General features: G+C 25.6%; 1 protein-coding gene across 1 annotated transcript in view; it reads left to right on the plus strand.

The window, feature by feature from the left end:
* Window positions 1-593: 593 nt before the first annotated feature.
* Window positions 594-20,138, plus strand: part of LOC129614305 (serine/threonine-protein kinase D3) — a 93,180-nt gene continuing 73,635 nt past the window's right edge. The window contains exons 1-2 of the mRNA XM_055528852.1: window positions 594-1,261; window positions 2,902-3,116. The gene's annotated coding sequence lies outside the window, so the exon portion shown is untranslated. The remainder of the gene's footprint in view (window positions 1,262-2,901; window positions 3,117-20,138) is intronic.

The raw sequence follows: 20,138 nt of genomic DNA on the forward strand, positions 1-20,138 counted from the left end.
TTTTAAAATATATTACGAACATAAGGATGTAAATATAAGTATGTAGAATCAAATACTTGTTTTATTTTAATTAAATTTACAAATTTTAATTATTTAGTTTGGAAAACAAAAAAATTAATATATGAACTTTCTGTTAAAAGCTTTTTTTTTATTTGTTGCATTTTGTACTAAAAATGCCTTTCATCCATTTTTTCTCTATATGTTAATATTTTACCTTGTACAAAACTTGAATAACTTTCACCATATTTGAGTGAACAAAAAAAAAAGAAATTTCAACATTCCATTAAAAAAAAAAAAAAAAAAACAATTTTTGCTTTGGTATTTGTGTTGCGATTTTAATATACACTGGATTTTACCTACTTATGCCCTATAAAAATATATGAGTTCTGCTTCTACGTTATATAGGTAAATATTTTTCAGTTTCTCATTAAAATATACAACTTACTAACACATTCAAATTCGTATAACAATGTGTTATTATAATATTTTCTTGATTTTTTTTTGCTTTTGCATACCTATAACAGCATAAAGAAAAAAAAAAGGAAAAAAATAAGTATCTGTTGTCAATTCATCTACCATCGGCCTGGTACTATAGTATTATTATTGCTTTGTTGGTGCTCAGATTCTCGAGATTACGCGGATGAAACTGTTGGAATTTTTTTATTTCTAAACAAAAAAAAAATAATTTTATGTAGAAAAAAAGAGTAAATTATTAAATATCGTAATTTTTGTGTTTTGTGCATCTAGTATACTTAAAATTTACAGATTAAAACAAAAAAAAAGATTAATTAATTTTTGTACATAATAGAAAATTTATTTAAAATTAAAATTTGATTTTTTAATTAAAAATATTAAATTTTAATTATTTAAATCTCAGTTTTCTTTTTTTTCTTCTGAATTAAGAAATGTTTAAAGTGCCAATTTTATGAAAAAAAAAAATAAAACAAAAGAAAAATTAAGAAAAGCCTGTCGTCCCCACCACTCAACAAAATAAAAAGAGAAAGAGTAAGCATAAAAAAGTCAAAAAATAAATAAAAACAAAAAGGAAAAAAGAGAATTTTAATTCAGAATTTCAAGTGCAAATATGATGATATTGTGAATGGTATTGATTATGATTATATAGTATATGATGTTGATGTTAATGAAAAGGTGATACAAAAGAATAAATTAAATAGAGAACAAGAAAAAAAATAAGTATTAATAATAAAATAAAACCTAATATTAATTTACGAATGTAATTTACATGCATATAGGTACCTATGTATGTATAGGTTATTTTATTACTATTATATTAAAATAACAGACGTCAGTTTTACCTAATAACTGGGTGTATTTACCTTAATTGTTATACAACTATGTACGTACATACATATATGTATACATGTAGGTATTAAAGCAGACATTCCATTAATCTTGTTTTTTCTTTTAGTTTAGGTATATGACTTTCAAATTATTATGTCTATAGGAATTTTGTTTATAGTTTTGTAATTATTTTATTATTTATTTAAAAAAAGGAAGGAAATCAAATTTTATTCTTATAAAAAAATAAAGAATAAAAATATAAGTTATAAATAATAAATTCCACTTTGTATCAGATAGTTAGAATTTAAATTTCATTATTAACAAAAAACTATGCATAATACAAAATATAATTTAAAAATTAACAGAAAGAATTTTGTCATTAACACTAACACTTACATATATATAAATAATACCCATTCATTATAAATGTACATATGTATGTACATTAGTAAAAGGTATTAATATTTTGTTATATTACAAAAAAAAAGGTTGATACTTATATTAAAAAATAAAATCACGACTCGAAAAGACAGTAAAAAAACTTTATAAAAAAAGACAAAACGAAAAAGTATAAAAAATCGCCGTCACCGTAATCGGTTATTAAAGAGAGCATACGAAACGTAAAATGCTCAATAATACTCACGTAGTTATGTATGTACATAATCCATACACTTATCCATAGTTATAAAAGAAAATATTTACTTATGGCAATAATATACTTATTTGGAAATAATAATATAACAGAAGAATACCTGTATAACACCTTTTTCAGAATAGAAGATTTTACTGCCGCTTTTAAATTTACTACGGTACAATTAAATATGTAAAAAAATAAAGCTAAGGAAAGAAGAGAGAAAATCATGTTAAAATAAGAGAGAAAATAATTTTATTAAAAGCTGAAGTATGTTAAAAAAAATATAATAACTGAAGAATAAAGTAACCATGGGCATAAACACATACCTACGTACTTATGTACATACTTATGTATTGTCTTCCACTGATAGGTATAAATATAACGGGTTTTTGAAATATAACATTTTTAATATTCTGTTACGTATTTCTTATAATAGCAATCTTTTGTATAATATACACGCACACATCCATATGTGCATAATATGCCTGCAATAATAAATATTTTTTGTATTACTATATTGTTATACAAGGTATTAAATTCGGTTTTATCTTTACCATTACTTCTGGTGTTATTGTAAGATTGTTTTTACCACCGCTACTGCTTGTTTTTTTTTGCCATTCATTTTTTTTACTTAAGTTTAGCAAAGATAAAGGAATGTCTAGATGTATATCTTTATTTACTTACTTATTTTTATAAACATATGAGACTTTATTGTATTAAAAGAAGAAAGTTTAATTATTAACCTATAAAACCTGTAGGTTTATTATACTTACATATTATATTCACATATTACAGGCGTTACATATTCGCACGCATATTGTATTAAATTCTGGTAAATACCTACCTACATACATACAAGAATCTATTTATTTAGAGTTCTTTATTTATAAATAAAATTGAATTACCGTTGGAATAAAACCATGTTAAATTACATCGAAACGAATTATTATTATTAAAATTTATAGTATAACAGCAAAAATAAGAAATAACAGGAAAATGTTATAAAAATACGAAGAAGAAAAAAGAGAGTAATACAACAACTACAATTTTAATAAAAGGAAAAAAAGAAAAAATAAATAAGAATTTGTAAATAGAAACGCTTAAAAACTATATAAGGCGGCTTTTCTAAAAATATAAAGAGAAAAGGAAAAAATTAAAATACGGAGAAAAAATCTAACAGGTGGGTAAACGTAATAATTTTCTTTAGTTAAACACTTATGGATTAAGTATTTTTCATTTCTCTTTAATTCGTATAACAAAATATTCTTTTTTTTTATAATAATTAAGTTTTAACCTTGCCTTTAATTAAGCACTTTTTTCTTAGGTAAGTGACAGTATATCCTAAATAAACTATATTCAAAAGCAAATTACATTTTATTTATTAAATGAGGTCAAATGAAATGAAATTATCTTTATTAATTTAACGTGCTAAGGGGAAAATTAATATATTTAAAAAACCGACAGTGGATAAAAAGGATATGCAGACCTAGAGAAAACGTGTATTTCACATAAAATTAATAACATGGTTTTCATAACATGTGTTTGTAACATCATTGTATGTAGCTGTATACATAAAACGGCTTTAATGTGGTCTGTGAAAAATTTATTTACCGTGAAGGCATGATGGCTGGGCGAGTGGTTTAAAAATCTCGTGAATCTAAATTTGTACGATTAAAAACCGTTTTTCAAATACACCTGGGTTAAGTCGAATTATTAACTGTAAAAAAAATTTTAAAACCTGGCTTTTCTGAATGAAATAAATTCTAAAATTAAAAAACTTACTCACGGCAATCACACTCACATGGAGTACTGCTCTTTTTTCTAGGGCAATGCTCCAATACTCACGGCATACTATTGTAAGGGAAATAATGTGATGGCAAAAAATTTGGCATATCAAGTTTTCGGTGTGAACGCATCTCTACATTATATAGGGAAGTGTAGATAAACTATTTTTAGCAATCTGTCAGTCTGTGTGCGCACGCGTGTGTCTCAAGTTCGGCTGAACTGTTTTTTATTAAATTTTTTTTTCACGGATTGATCAAGGCCTTGGGAACTAAACTTTTTTTCGGGCAAATTTTTATATAAAGAGAAATAATCAATTAATTTCCTTGAAATTTAATATTTAAATTTGGAGTGTCAAAAAAATAGTCATATAAATTTTTTGAAACGATCGGGACTTTGAAACCAAACTAGGGGCACAATTTACATTTTATATCATATCTATGGAACTAATGGAAGAAATATTTTGAAATTTGATATTTGAGTTCTGGTGAGCATTTCAGGAAATTCGGATGTTTGAAATTCATTTTTATAATATTCTGTAACACTTTACCTTAACTAGATAATACCTATTGCGGTCGGTTATGTGCTAAATCACTTAAAACTTTGTTTTTATTGTACTTTCTTCCTGGGAGAAGCATAGGGCTGGTGCATGATACTGTAGATAATCATGAACCACTTTCTTGCTTCATTGAAATTTATTAGGTAGGTGACGAGCCTTCTGAAGTTTTTTCTTTTATAATAAATTTTTAAGGTTATTTGTATTTATTTTGCTGATATTTTTAATATTGGAATAATGTCTTTTAAATTGAGTTATAAAATCTTTGTTAACATTTGTATACAAGTATATACATATATGTATGTACATATGTAACATGTGAATTTCAGGTTTAAGCAGTATACAAATTTTTTACTAATTTTAAGGTTTATTAGTTTGTTTTTAATATAATTGTTTTACAAACTAGACTGTCATAACAATAAAGCCAATACATGTATGGTATTCATACATATGTAAATGTGTTAACATATTAATTTTATAATAAAAGTATTGCGGCGGTGACCAAATATCTCATGCTAAAAATAAAAAAAAACACAAATTTTAATATAAACATTTTTTTAAGGTTACTTAATGCATATAACGGTTCTTATAAAAGTTATTTGTTTGTGTTTATAAAATATATATATACATATCACAGTAAATATTTGCATTACGAGCAAATATATGTGTACATAACATAACACAGCTATATGTTATAATTTTGTTAAATGAATATTTTTCTACATACATGCATTCACATGCATAACATTATCATACATACATATATGTAACATAAAATATATTACACATTTTGTAATTTTTGTTATTGTATTGTGGTTCTCATGCTCGGGCGTAAAAGTGGTAGAAATTTTCAAGTGGTTTTCTTTAATGGAATATTTGTTTTAATAATAATCGAGAGTAGATTATTTTTGAAATGGCTCTTATGACAATTGTAGTCAGTAAAATAATATCCGATAAAATAAAATTAAAATAAAATTTGTTTATTCAGTTCAAAATTCATATTAAAACGATATAAAGAAATAATAATAGAAAATGTATAAAAATATTTGCTATAGGAAAATCATTAAAATGTACAAAATATGTACATATGAAAGTATAAATGGAAAATTTATTAATATTTTCATTATACAGTGCTATTACTCATTATGAAAATTTAAAAATTAATCAATAATATTTTCTGTTTGATTGTGTAATTATCTTACAACATACTGATTTAATAACAACTATGTATTACAATATGTGCGTATTATGGGAAAGAAAAATTGAAGGAACAAATTAATGAAAATTAATTATTAATGTCCATTTTTTTTAATTTTGATTTGAAATTGATTTCTTTTTCAACAATTTCAGAAAATATTTACACATTCTTATATAGCAACCATTTCTTAATTAACTTTAGTATACGTAAGTATATCAAAATAATTATATAGACTGTTGTTATTGTGAACTGGTAACTGAGTCTAGTGGCTTAGTATTATTGTTTTGAGTGAAGTTATTATTGAGAGCGAAATAGCGAACAACACTTATTTAATCACGGACTATCAAATTTTATAAGTATGTATTTTAAAATTGTAATTTGATAAATGATTGATTAAATTATCTGAATTTTTAACTTTCATTAATCGATAAATATCTTAAATTTTTTGTTTTGCAAGTTATTAGTACCATGCGAATTATTTTAGCATTATTTTAGATACATATACCTAGTATACTTAATATTATTTTTTGTAAAATTTCTGCATATCCGACTTTCCCTTCTAAGTATCATAACAATAGTCAAACTTCAAAATAAGAAACTTTTAACAATAAATTTTCGCAATTTTAAAATGGTACGTAAATATTACTTTCATTAACCAAATTCAAGATAAATAAATTCTTTCATTAATTAAACCTACGGTATTTTTACATAAACCAATACATTGAAGCAGATCTATTCAAACTTCAATTATACAAAACGGAAGCTGTTAAAATTTTAATTTTAACCGTTATCCGGTGCGTAACTCATTTTCCTTGTCGCCATAACTTTTGAACTTTCGAAAAAAATATTAAAATATAAATTTGGTTATTTATACTTTCGTAAAGTATTGACATAATTTGTACTTTCTGGATTCATATATTGTATACTTTCTGGATGAGAATAAGAAATGAAAGATTCATTAGCGGTTGATGTCAGTTAAGTCAAATAACTATATTGTGAGGATTTATTGTTACGAAATGTCTTATTTTGAAGTTTGAGTAGTTACAATATTTAGAAGGGGAAATAAGATATACAGAAATTTTTTTCTAGAAAAAAAAAATATTTGTATGTACTTATATTAAAAATCATTTGTATATTAAGGCTGTTTCCGAAAGTATCGCACTAGCTAAATAGGTATTGTGCCTATTACACTAATTATATTATGAGTTTAACTAATACAACATGTACTTGTATTATATATATGTTCTTGTGATTGTGTGTTTCAAATAGTAGATTGCATGTAGCAACCGAATGTAAACAAATACTTAGTAATCATGTGAATTACAGTGTAAAGCAACGTCAAGAACATTTCGTCGGCAATTTCTTCATAACTCTGTAGCTCAGTTGGTAGAGCGTCCGCCTAGAAAGCGTAGGTCACTGGTTCGAGTTCAGTTCGAGTACAAAATTTTTTTAATTTTTCTGCCTTTAATTCGTTCCTTTGATTACGTCATCCATCTGTTCTGCAGCTGTATGAGGAAATTTCCATTAAGTTTAGATTATTAGTGTAATAAGCAGATTACTTATTAACCGTTTGAGTGCTTTCGCGCTCCTCTTGTTATATGCCAAAACTGCGGGAAGCGCGATAGCGCTCCTTTTGCTTTATGCCAAAATTGCAGTGATAGCGCTCCTATTTATTGTATCATTTTGGTTACATTAGCGGTATGTACAGTTTTTTCGTACAATATAACATTTTTTTTGTTTTTTTTATCGTACAACCATTATTTATGCAGTCGCCGCTCTATAGCTCGAAACCTAATTTGCTCTATTTGTAAAAGAGGGCTTCATGCGTTTTGTGCAGCAAACCATTCTTGCAAGGAAAATTTGTAAATTTCAATTTTCTTATTGTTTTCAAAGAAGTAAATCAAAGACAATTTAAATGTATAAACCCTATTTCTTATGTTTTTTATTTAAAAATACAATATTTATGATCTAATTATTTAACTACGTTTGCGAGTTTTTTTTTATATATACCCAAGTACTACCGCATTTTTGGCATATATCCACAAAATTTGTGCCGCACTCAAACGGTTAATATCACAACTACATGTTGTGTTAGTTAAATTCATAATCGCATTAGTATTTCACTTGCACTTCGTATTAGCACTACTCGAAAAAAATTTAGTGCGCACTGTTTATCTAAAAATTTGTGGTATGTAATAAATAAACTTTTCATTTGTTGTAGTATTTTATTGTTATTATTGTGACAGCGCCGAAAAAAAACTTTTATTTTAGCATTTATAATTTGTTCACAATATGAAAGACAGTCGCTTTTGGGACTTCGGTACATATTGCAATTAAACCAATGTCAAAACACTAACGCTTCTAATTCCGTTTCAGTTTTCCGCTTTGGTTTTGATTTTACAGTTAACTAGAATTTTTAGAACAGAGAATATCACTGAAAATAAAGAACATATAAATCCGTGGACTTTTGATTGAACATACGAGTATTAATTTAAAAATCGAGTTGTGCATTTATATAAAATGCCATTTGATCTTGAATATCGAATTACTAAATTAATATAAATTATTATTTAGATACTTTGCCATGTTCGTAAATAATCAATGGTATTATGTGATTTGCTCTGTAAATTTATTAGATATACAGAATAATCTGTAATAACGTAACAACATAATTCTCACCAGCTTAATGGTCTAAAATTTTTCAATACGTATACGCTACGTATATTTTCACTTACATATTGCGAAAGCTTCTCTTTTTCTCATTTTTATATTGATTTTTATACATAATGTTAATTTATTATAAATGGATGCATATCTGCTATAGTATATATACATAGATACTTTAATAATTTATTATAAATGTTTGAATGTGTATGTACCAATATTGCACATTGATACTTATATATACCGTTTAAAATTAAACAAAAGCTACCAGTTTATTACGGAAATATTAGAATTGTAGTAATTTATTAACTACAAGTAAAAATCAATAAATCTTGTTAACAATATCTACATATATGTATAATATGTGCGTTTTGACATGGTGTTGTGTATTTATGCACAAATATACATTATGTTCATGTATAGTTGTATATAACTATATACAGGAACGGCCGATACATGTTCATATGTACATATGATATAAATAATTATAGTACATTAAAAATGAATATTATGTTAGGCAAGTAGCTTTAATTTATCTATGTAGCTATCGCAAAAAATAAACTAAAAGTTCTAAAGTTATGCTCTACTTGGGTACGAATATTTAGAAATATTTTCAAGCATAGTTTATATTAATCAAACTTTGATAATTTTCAAAGTTCTTTTAAAAACATAGTGGTAGTTTCCTACTTCTAAAAAGTTAGTTCACAGAAGGTAAGGTGAAAGTGAGATAGCGAGGTTGGAACTGGAGATGAATCTTCTATGTCCAAAACAAGCTACGGGTCTTCTGACCTCTATATACTAGAAGTATGAGATATAGGTTGAAGACTTCTATAAGTTCTGTGTGAAAACAGTAGAAATCTCGATGCATATTCTCAAAAATGTGGAACTTCGATTTACAGAAAAAGACTCGGAAAAATTAATAAATTTTTCAAGCAAAACAACTAATCAATAAATTTTACATACTGTGGTCAAATTATTATGTTGATATGTACAACAAAATATGTTGAAGTTTTAATTAAGTAAAATAAGTAAGGTTTTTAAATAAGCTTTAAATAAAACTTTCCAAATTTTATTTAAAATAAAAACTGTCAAAATTTGTTACTTTATAACTACTTAAATATAATATAGTGAATATAATTCACTATATAAACAGTAGTTAAAGCTTTTGAACTATAAGTTTTCAAATAAAACCTAAATCAACTGTGCTAACACACATTTCTGCTGTATGGTAATTTTAGTTATCTACAATAATATTGCTATTATAGATTACTCACAAAGTGGGATTCTACAAACAGTGTCATTTTACGGATCAAATTACGATGTCATGTTCTTTTGACAATACTTAAAAATCATGAAAATATTGACAAAATTTTAACGAAAAATTATTGTTTTGGCAAAATATGAAATTAGGTAGTTGTGCATAATTTTACGTAGATCATGGAGTTTTAAATTATTTTAAACAAGAATACAAAAATATTGACGATTTTCATAGGTTGGAATTCTAGGAAGTAAAAGTTATTTCAAAACACAGGGAAAATTTTTTTGCTTTTTCTACTTTTCCATTTTTTTTAAAAACATTGTTTATTAGTTTCACTCTGTCCGCCTGTGCTTTCCTCCTTGAACATGTTTACAAAACTTCTACCCTCCACTAAATGTCATACCTTCCATTTTTTGACTATTCCCAGAAAAATAGCGGTGGGCTTCTGCTACCATGACATATTATACGAGTATGTGAACTTTGCAAAGTCTGATATTTCGGCAGCTTTTAGACACTAATACATAATTTATTTCGTTAAAAGAAAATTTTTTCCCACGTCCACCTCCCTCAAGTTTTCGCTTTTCGCAATTTCAAAAATTTGATATAAGGAAATTTCCGAAACAGCAAGCTTTTCCAAACTTCTATCAATGCATAAAGCTAACTACAAATGCCATACCATAAAAATTGTAGCCTTAAATTCGGGCATTATTTTAACACCTCTTTAATTTTTTTTTCGTTATTTCAGAGATCGTATTCAATGCTCATCCTAAATGTAGGCAATATTTCAAATATTTTGGTATATGAATGGAAGTAATTTTAATAATTTAGTACATTGCCAGCTAGATTGTTTTTAAAAGTAGTATTTTTAATAGTTGAAGGGAAAATTGTTGCGTTATAAACCATTGGTTTGACCCAACTTCATTTATTTCTTTTTAACATATATTAAAGAATCCTGTTCAATATATTCAACATACAATGGATATTATTTTACATTTTATTTTAAATTTCAAGAGATAATGATCAGATCGAAAAGAAATTAAACGGAAATGCAATTTCTATTTGAAAAATATTAAGCTTTAAATTATATTTAGATTTTCACCATAATGAAATTTTATATTTATCGCAATAATATTGATCATCCTTTCTGTACGTACATTTTTTTTTTATTTAAAAACATTTTTATCTCAGGCAATAAGGAAGAAATTACGGTAGGCTAGTCACCTACCTAGCTAACTCTCTATGACTATAGAAACTAGGGCATGATAGATATCATGCACTAGCCCTATGCTCCTTAAAGGAGTGAAGAAGGAAAAAAAAAAAAAAAAAAAAAAAAAATAAGGAAGAAATGGCTAACTCGACTAAGAATTATATTACCAAAGAAATATTTGAATTCTCCGTATTAAAGTTCGGTTAAATTAATATTACTTCGGAAAATTCTAAAATTATTAAAGTAAACAAATGGATAAGTGCCCTTTAGTAATTGGAATAAATAGTTTATTTCTGGAAAATGCCATTTCTTAATATAGTATATTTAGTTAAGTTTAAATAAAAGTATAGCAGAGTTTCTAAACTTAGGAAAAAATAATCTCAGAGATCTTATGTTTTTTTTCGTTCATTAAATTTTTGTTTTAAATATAACATTAAAAGTTTTAATCTTGATTTACTCAATACTACTAATTTTGTATTAGATAATTCTGTCTTTTTGCTATAGATATATATATATATATATATGTACGTCATAATAACATTTCGTCCCACATTATTTTATATAATACCAAAATATGTAACATAATATTATTTTTTTCCGTTTCCGGTTGGAAATGAACCAGAAAGGATGTAGCAAATCGAAATAAAGTTGAAAGCTTTATCAATATTATTACCAAACCAATGTGCTTGTATAACTCAAGAATATTAGAGAAGATTAAATTGTAGAAAATAAGAAAATCTAATTAAATACATACATTTCGAATTTTAATTTAGGAAAAAAAGAGGCATTACGTATATGTCGTTGTAATCTATTTTAATTTCTTTCCTTATTTTTTTCTCTTATATGTCGAATAATTCTCAATGAGATTTTTATTAAGTGCAGATTCATGTGTACTTAATTGCACATAATTAATGATAATAATTTAATTATATGGGATTATAGAAAGGTCCAATTTACATTCATTGAGAATAAACACACATGTTCACATAAAACATAATTGCGTTGTTAGTATTAATATTATAATAGTATTATGTAATACTGAAATTTGGATTAATTTAAGTATGTTATAGGATGACTTAATATTTTTCTTTTAAAGGAATTTCATTTTCCCCCTTTTTTTTCTTTCGATTATTTTCCACAAGAGAATTTTCTTTAATAAAATTTTGTTAATACTATTTTGAAATTATTCAAAAAATATTGCATATATATAGCAGTATGAAACATTATATTTTAAAAGTATATTCCTAATGACTTGCATTATATTAAGTTTTTTATGTTGCTCATGAAAAAATAATATAAAATGTGTGAATTTTCAAGGTATGAGTATATTCAATATTTTGATAAAACATAATCAATGCCTTATCAAAATTTGTGTAGAGTACCTTATAGAGTACCTGTAATCTTTAAATTTTAGGAAAAACATCAATTATTTTAATATTTAGAATGCTTAATAATTAAATCTTAATTGTACCAATAAATAGTAGCAAGAGTTAATTATTAACCAATACATTTGCACTTGAGTAGAATTGAAAATCTTCGTTGAAAATCTTTTTTTTTGTATTCCAAAATGCAGCCGATAATTGTGAAAATTTAATTGTAAATGCTGAACAAAATAGATTGGCAAATTAGAAAGCCCATAACCTGTTGGAATAATTATATACTTACGTTTAAACATCATTAAGTAAAGAGTTTTTGTTCATGAAGTAACTAAATAGAAAATATGTAATGAATGATTAATTCAATTTTCTCAATTTCTCAAAAAAGTACATATTTATGAATTAGATTCTTCAATTAAATTACAAGTCATATTTAACAGTTAAGTAACAATGAAATTAAATTTTAGAAATTCAACTTGTCTAATGGGTTCTATCATGCAAAATCTTCTACCATACTCTTTTGATCTAAAGAGGAAGAATATTTTTATACACCTTTTAGTCAAAAAATACTGTGTATAAGCGGATTAATTTTGGGTGCAAAATTTTTTATTTGAATTATTAGAACATTGCTGTTCTCACCACCGAAATTTAAAGACTTAACTTTAAGATACAACAATGGTGTTGATATTGATTGATATAAAACAGCGATACTTCGAAGAAAAAAATATTCAGGTTCTCAAAATTTCGAAATTTTTTTTGCTGGTGATTGTTTTTTTTTTTCCTTGTTAAAAGAATTTGAAACTGCAGCGATTATTTAAGAATTTGTAAAGTTGAAATAAAACTGTTGCTAATCACATTGAGCTCCACCGGGTACAGGGCTACCTTTTTCTATTGTGAAATTGAAATGAAATATTTTGAATTTAAAAATCATGTAACAGAAGTAAAATCATAAAATGTTTAATAAACTTTTAATATTTGCTTATTGTAGAAGTTATGAAGTTCGTTTCATGTTGAACATGCTTCTAAAACATAATTAAAGAATGAGATTCACAAATTTGTCTTGTGGCTTTTGATTTCATGTCGACATTATCAATGGAGAGGCAATTAACATGGAGAATCCTAATTTTTAACTATGTATGGAGTAAATAAATTATTATTTCGATTATGTTACTTGCAAAATATTCACCTCAAGGTATTTTAATAAATTTTTTCTGTGGGTTTATTCAAATTTTTTTTTATTCCAAAAATGTTTATATATACAATATGGTAGGAGTACAAATTATTTTTTCAAGAGATTTAGGTTGGAAATAAATAACCTTTTCTTTTGTTTCTGTATACTTTTTGAAATTCCAACATATTGATTTGCCCCTGGTACAAATTTCAATTTTCTTTATATTAGGTATAAAAAATATTCATAACTAAGCAGCTTATTACATGCTGTTTAAAAGTTAAAAACTCGTTGAATTCGCGAGATAACGGTATAGCTATACCAAAATATTTTTAAAAAATATTTTATTGCTTTAGGTGAAGTGGCAAACTGAAAATGTTAAATTTAAAAATTTCTGATATCTTATGTAAGTATGTATGTATTAAGGTGAATTACTACTTCATAAGCTATAGAGACAATTTCAATTACAAGAAAATTTTAGAAAAATTTACTAAAAGTAACATAACGTGACCGGATTCTTAAAGTACTTGTTATAAAAAATAATCTTAAAGCCATTTAAATTAAAGCCCTGTTTGAGGTATACTTTGTCAAAGAAGCAATAAATTAGGAATTAGTACAACACGAATTCTTAATACAGTATGGGCATTCGCAATAGTTTTGAAAAAGGTTTAAAACACTACTTTACACACACACACACACATGTACCTTATTTGCACACATAAATCTGAACATTCACACTCATATGTTCGTTTTTAACACATTATCATAAAAAAACTTTCATAATAAATACAAGAAAAAGAAAAATTTCAATATAATAATGTCAAATAGTTTAATGACTTGAAATATTTGAAAATAAATGATTCATCTGAAAATCTAAAATGATTCATAAAGTTACGCTAATAGTCTCGTGAAAGTAACTTTAATTTTATAGAAAATTAAAGCGGATTTACATGAATTGCGTATTTACTTAAGCTTAAATAGTTACTTCAAATAATTTAAAACACATTACGTAGAAGTTTGAGATTCTACGCTGCGAAAATTTCGTAGAAATTTTTGGACATTTACTTATATACATAGTTTCTTTTTGTTTGACATTACGTAAATCCAAAAATTAACTGTGGAAACGGTGGAAATCTGTAACTTTTAAGCGGATCTTTTCTAAATGCAGCCCTGGAATTTAAGAAAATTCATCAAAATAAAAAATTTAAGAAAATGTGTCGAACAATTTTATGTAATGTAATGCCGATTTGTTCTTAAACTCGTTGTCAAAGCAAAAATTATGAAATTTTTGAGTTTTGTTGTCGCATGATTATATTTTTTAAATTGTTTTGTAGAATTATAAGAAATTTATTTTTATTCAAAAATGTGTGGCATCTTTTTCAAAATATGATAAACTTTTTATTTGTCTAATATTAAATTGCGTTGAGCAAAAATAAACCTTTGATTAAAATTTTGAAATTCATACTCTTTTTGTTCTCAAATCAGTGTTTCTGATGGCAAACACTTTCAAACATAAATTAAGCGTTATAATATGTTATAACAGTTTATAGAAGGTAAACCATAACTCAATTTACTTACTTAGTATGTCAAAATAAAAAAACTTATTTTTTCCTTAAGACATACTTTAAGAGCCAATAAAAAACCAATAAAAGTGCTGCCAATGAAATACCGGTGAAAAATTTTAGACGCTAAGTTTTTTTTTAGGCTGCATAATTAGGTCATAAAAGAAAGTTCCATTTTTGTCTTATATATTCTATCTAAGAAAAAGAGTTTAATATACAATAACTTTGAAGCTTTTTGAAGCTTGGAGATTGTAATACACGTGGAATTTAATAATATTTTTTTTCTAAGCGTTCTGCGAAAAAATTGTTGCTTTGATTAAAATTTCGTCTGTGCAACAAACTCCTAATTGTTGCTCTATATTGCATGGTTCCGAAGTTTTAAGTATTTATTTATATGCAGGAAAAATCTGGTACCTTTTTTTCAACAGGCTGTAGCTCAAAAGCGAGTATACCTTCACCCTCCGCCCCCTTTCCGACCATACGATTTTTTACTGGATATTGATCAAAGAATCATCCCTCAAATTAATAGTCACCTTATGCGAAAACCCCTGTTAGGTATGATCTTCAAATTATTAAAGAAACATTAAAAAAACTTGTTAACACTTTATATGAAGCAATTTCTTATTAACAAAATAACGATAAAGCTTTGGGTCAGTTCAAAATGAAATTTCTATTTTAGTGATAAACTTAAGTGGTTTTTAGAGAACCCACAATATTATTCTAATAAAAACTGTATACAGTAAAACACGGTTAAGTGGATCACGCTTAAGTGGATTTCACGCTTAATTGCATCAAATTTTCGTGGCTTGTACTTTTTTCGATTTTTTCATATAAAAAAATTCGTTTAAGTGGAATTCGGATAAGTGCACAACACGCTTATCTGCACATATATTTTTTCCCTCATGTAATACTTAATATGTAAATTTATTCGGTTAACTGCACATCCCTGTTTTTATTTAGCATAAATGTCAAAAATGAAAAACTACACTCTCAACTGCAAAATAAGAAAAGCAACACTATGTAGCTACACAAAATATTTTAGTTTCTGTCATTGTCAAATTTTGAGTGTTGAAAAATGAAAGTTTAGAACCAGTTTTTAATAAATTCAATTCTTTGACATCGGAGGTAATTTTTTAAGTCGAATTCGTATAAGTGGAAAGTTTCGAAAGGATTAGTTTTCGATTCGAAAAAGATTGACTATAAAATTTTTATTTTTTATAAATTTAATTATGTCTAACATCTCATTTCGATGCCTCATGTTAGATATACTTATATACAAGATAAAATTTAAAGATTTAGACAAGGATTGGAATATCTAGAGCTACAAGTGAAAACACTTAAATTTTAATGCTATAAATAGTGCTCATCGTTAAATTTATTGAGGGTTATACGTAAGTTTTATGAATATTATTATCCTTTTTATGTTAACATTATATAAAATATACTTAAATAATTTGTTGTATAATATAGAGCGTATTTATTTTATTGAGAAATTAAATTAAAACATGTTACACATACATAACGTATATATATTCAATGTTATTGACATTTTATGACTAAATATTATCGAAAATTTTTCGTTTCATCATCAAAATTTTGGAATCTTTCGTTCACATTTTATGACTTTTCACATTTCATTTTTCGTAGAAGTTTTAGAATTGAAAAAAAAAATAATGGATATGAAATTGGGTAAAAATTATCCTGATATAATTAAAAAATATTTTTTTTTGTACTTATTATTTATATATTGTACGTAGGCCTTTTGTGTATGGGCATCACTTGTCACGTAGGTGCCAATCAAACATGAAATGTTTCCCTGTAATTACACACATAATTAAATTTGATATATGTATATCATTACTATGGCATGTGTGTCATGTATGTGCATAGTTTTACCAATAATAAAACAAAAATGAAGGTTTAAGGTTTTAATTCTGCGATTTCGTAAATTTAATTTTTAAGGACATTATTCTAAAACATTAGTCTAAAAGAAAAGTATAGAAAATTTTTCTCTAAACTAGACCATCAAACACATGACTTGTAAAAGTTTGTTTTTGTTCATCTTTTATATGTCAAAAAAAAACCATTGGAGCTAACTATATACAGCTACGAGTATTAATTTTTATTATTTATTTTTCTTGGTATTCAATGTCCCATATAGTGGATATGTGGGTTGTTATTTTTATATTAATATTTAATTTTTTAATATTGTGTATTAAAGCTATATACATAACATAAAGTAGAATTTTTTATAGACACCCGATTAGGGTTTAAATTCGAGACGCTTCGGTTAAGAACCATAACCATTGCAGCATTAGTCACATTAACTTGAAAGAATAAAATTAACTTGTTTAAAACGTTTATTAAAGATTATCTTTAATTTGAATTGCAGTATTGCTGTAAATGGTATTAAATTGCAGCAGAAGTAAGCAATTGCAGCAAACTACTGTATTTTTTCTGTCACACTAAAAGTATTTCTGTCACACTTTGCTTTTAAAAGGAGGTATATGACAAAATGAAGTGTATAACTTTTAATATTTTTGTAGTATTGTGGATTTGTGGTATGTTATACATGTACCAGCATTTTTTTTAAGATATCGTCAAGGATAAACTTTAAACAAGCATTATTTATATTAAAACATTGAATTAATTATAAAAATCACCAATTGGTAGTGTGATAAATAATTGTTTTCTTCAATTTAAAATCAAAACAAAGATTTTATTACACATAATAAATTAAATTTGTTCAAGGTTTCCATTATTAATCTAATATTATTAAAATTAGGGCCTACATAAATTTTATAGAAAAATTAAAAGACTATAAACCTGATTACAATGTTGTTTAGATAAATTAATAATAGTACTCAAGAAAATTATATATGTATATATTATATATAATATAATTATTTTTTTAATTGCAAAGAGTACTTATATAGAACTGTCCTATAGGATCACAGACAATATTATTCGCTTGAGTTACTGGTCAATCAACTGGAAACCATTTTTATTAGTTATTAAAATTGTGTTATTTAAAAAAAAAGTCAAAGTTGAAATATTTTTTAGCATATAGAAAAACTTTTTGAATTTCAGGCAGGAGAACAGTAATCTTTAATTTAAACCAGACAAAATTTAATTATCCAAAATTTATCAGTTAATCTTTTGTATTAATTTTGTATAAATTTCTGTGAGTTAAACTCAAATTCAATTTTATCTATTAAAGGTTAAAAGAAAGTCAAATCATAAAAAAAGTTTTTATAAATAAAATAATGTATTAAAAAAAAGTAAAAGATAAAGTGTAAAGAGATTATCATCATCAAAATTCAAAAAAATCTGATGTGATCAGCACATAAACGACCGCAATGTGTATTGTCTAGTTAATTGAAAGTGTTACGGAAGATTCTTCCTAATTTTGCATAGTATAGATTTTCGCTTTGTGCCATCCAAATTCCCTGAAGCACGCCAGTTAGTTTCGGTAACAACTATAGCTCAAATATCCAATTTCAAATTTAAATATTCAATTTTAATAAATTTGGTTGATTATTTCTTTTTATAAGAGCGAAAATGTCAGTTCCCAAGGCCTGATATATCCCAAAAGCTTATCAATTCGTGACATATAAATTGTCATGAAAACCAGTTCAGCCGAACTTGAGATACACCCGTGTACCCACGCACACTGACGGATCGACAGACCGCCAGACCGACAGACCGACATTTCTGTAAAAATAGTTTATTTACGCTTCCCTATTATGGAGAAGTGCTTTTCCATTGAAAACTCGATATGCAAAATTTGTTGCCATCACAGAACCTCCCTTATTGTATGCAATGCGGTCATTAGATATCCTGGAGTCAACCTTCTTCTGTATTCTTTTTAAGTAAACACAATAAAAATATTGTACAATATTCATTACGTCAGTATAATTATAATATGTATCATGTTATTTAACAAACTTTTCATACAAAGGATTCTTTATTGAGATAAAGAACAAAGATTGAAAATGAATTAAATGATTTGGAAAAGTAGTTGTACGAAGTGCTTATAGTAAATATTATATTACTCAATACACTTGATGACTGACTGAATGCCATAATATTGTCATAAAAATTGTTTTTCAATAATTTATTTACAAGTAACGATTAAAAATTGCATGTTACAAAAAAAACCTAAAAAAATTCAAATTTTTCAAAGCACCATAACGTTTAGGTATTTTGAGTACTTTATTACTATTTTATTTGTGTTGTTGTATGAATCTATAGACAATTTCTTGTTAAAATAATTTCGTGAAATAAATTTCAATTGCCCAGGGCAACCAAACAGGGAATAATAAAACGCTGATTTATTATTATTCAATGAGCAAACCATAGAGGAACATTATTTTTGGTATTTCATCTCAATGCATAACTTTATCACAAAATAAGCCTAAGAAAATTATAGGAATTACACGAAATTTTGTTTTATATTTGTGTTATTTTGCAACCCTTGAAGAAATTCCGTAAGAAAATAGCTAATAATGATTAATAATAATAGAAGAACAAAACTTTGGTTAATATTAATTTCCTCTTACTGTTTACGCAACTAGCACAAAAATTTTTTATCATCTATCAGCATTTTAGCTTTCTTACTAAAATGTTCTTAAAAATTAACAACTTACCTTCTTAATTTTTTAATATTTTTGACTGGCTGCTTTTTTTAAAATTTGGAATTTTCAACAATGTCAAAAAAATATTTATTAAATTTAGAACTTTTGTAACTACACACATTTTGTTACTTAATGCATGAAATATGCATTATTAGCATGTTTTTAAACTCATTTAACAATTTTTACTGGCAAAATTATGAGAGATAAAGCAACATGGTATATGGGTTAACTTTCAGCTCTCATTATAACGCATCGAAAAAAAAAAAATAAAAAAAAAAACAAAAAAAATAATTTCAAACACAAATTTTCGAGAAATTTCGAGTTTTTGGAAAAAAATTCTGATTATCACGAACTCTATCTGCAAAATTATAGTACAGATCAAATTAACAGGCTGTAGCTCGAAAACGAATATATTATTTTTCTAATAAAATTGTCATTTTTCTATCAAAACATCAAGCAATTTTTGCCAAAATTTAAGAACACATATTTTTTTCCAAATTTTATTGGAGTTTTAAAGAAAAAGTTTATTAAAGATAAAAATTTAAAAATGAGATTGCGGCAATAAGTTCAAGCTGAGTTGACTTTGTATTTTCTGTAAAAAAATTTCTAAAAGGGAACAATTTAAACCTGTTTTAGTTATTTTTGAAATTTTTTCAATAATATTTTGCAGTTCATAAGGGGACTAGAATATTTCTCATAATTTGGTTCTCTGACATATATTGACGCGGTTGAAATCTTGAGATAATACAGTCAGTTTTATTTCCCGAAATTTCAAAACACATTTTAAACTTTTT

Source organism: Condylostylus longicornis, unplaced genomic scaffold, assembly GCF_029603195.1.
Source record: "Condylostylus longicornis isolate FDR11 unplaced genomic scaffold, ASM2960319v2 ptg000004l, whole genome shotgun sequence".
Classification (NCBI taxonomy): domain Eukaryota; kingdom Metazoa; phylum Arthropoda; class Insecta; order Diptera; family Dolichopodidae; genus Condylostylus; species Condylostylus longicornis.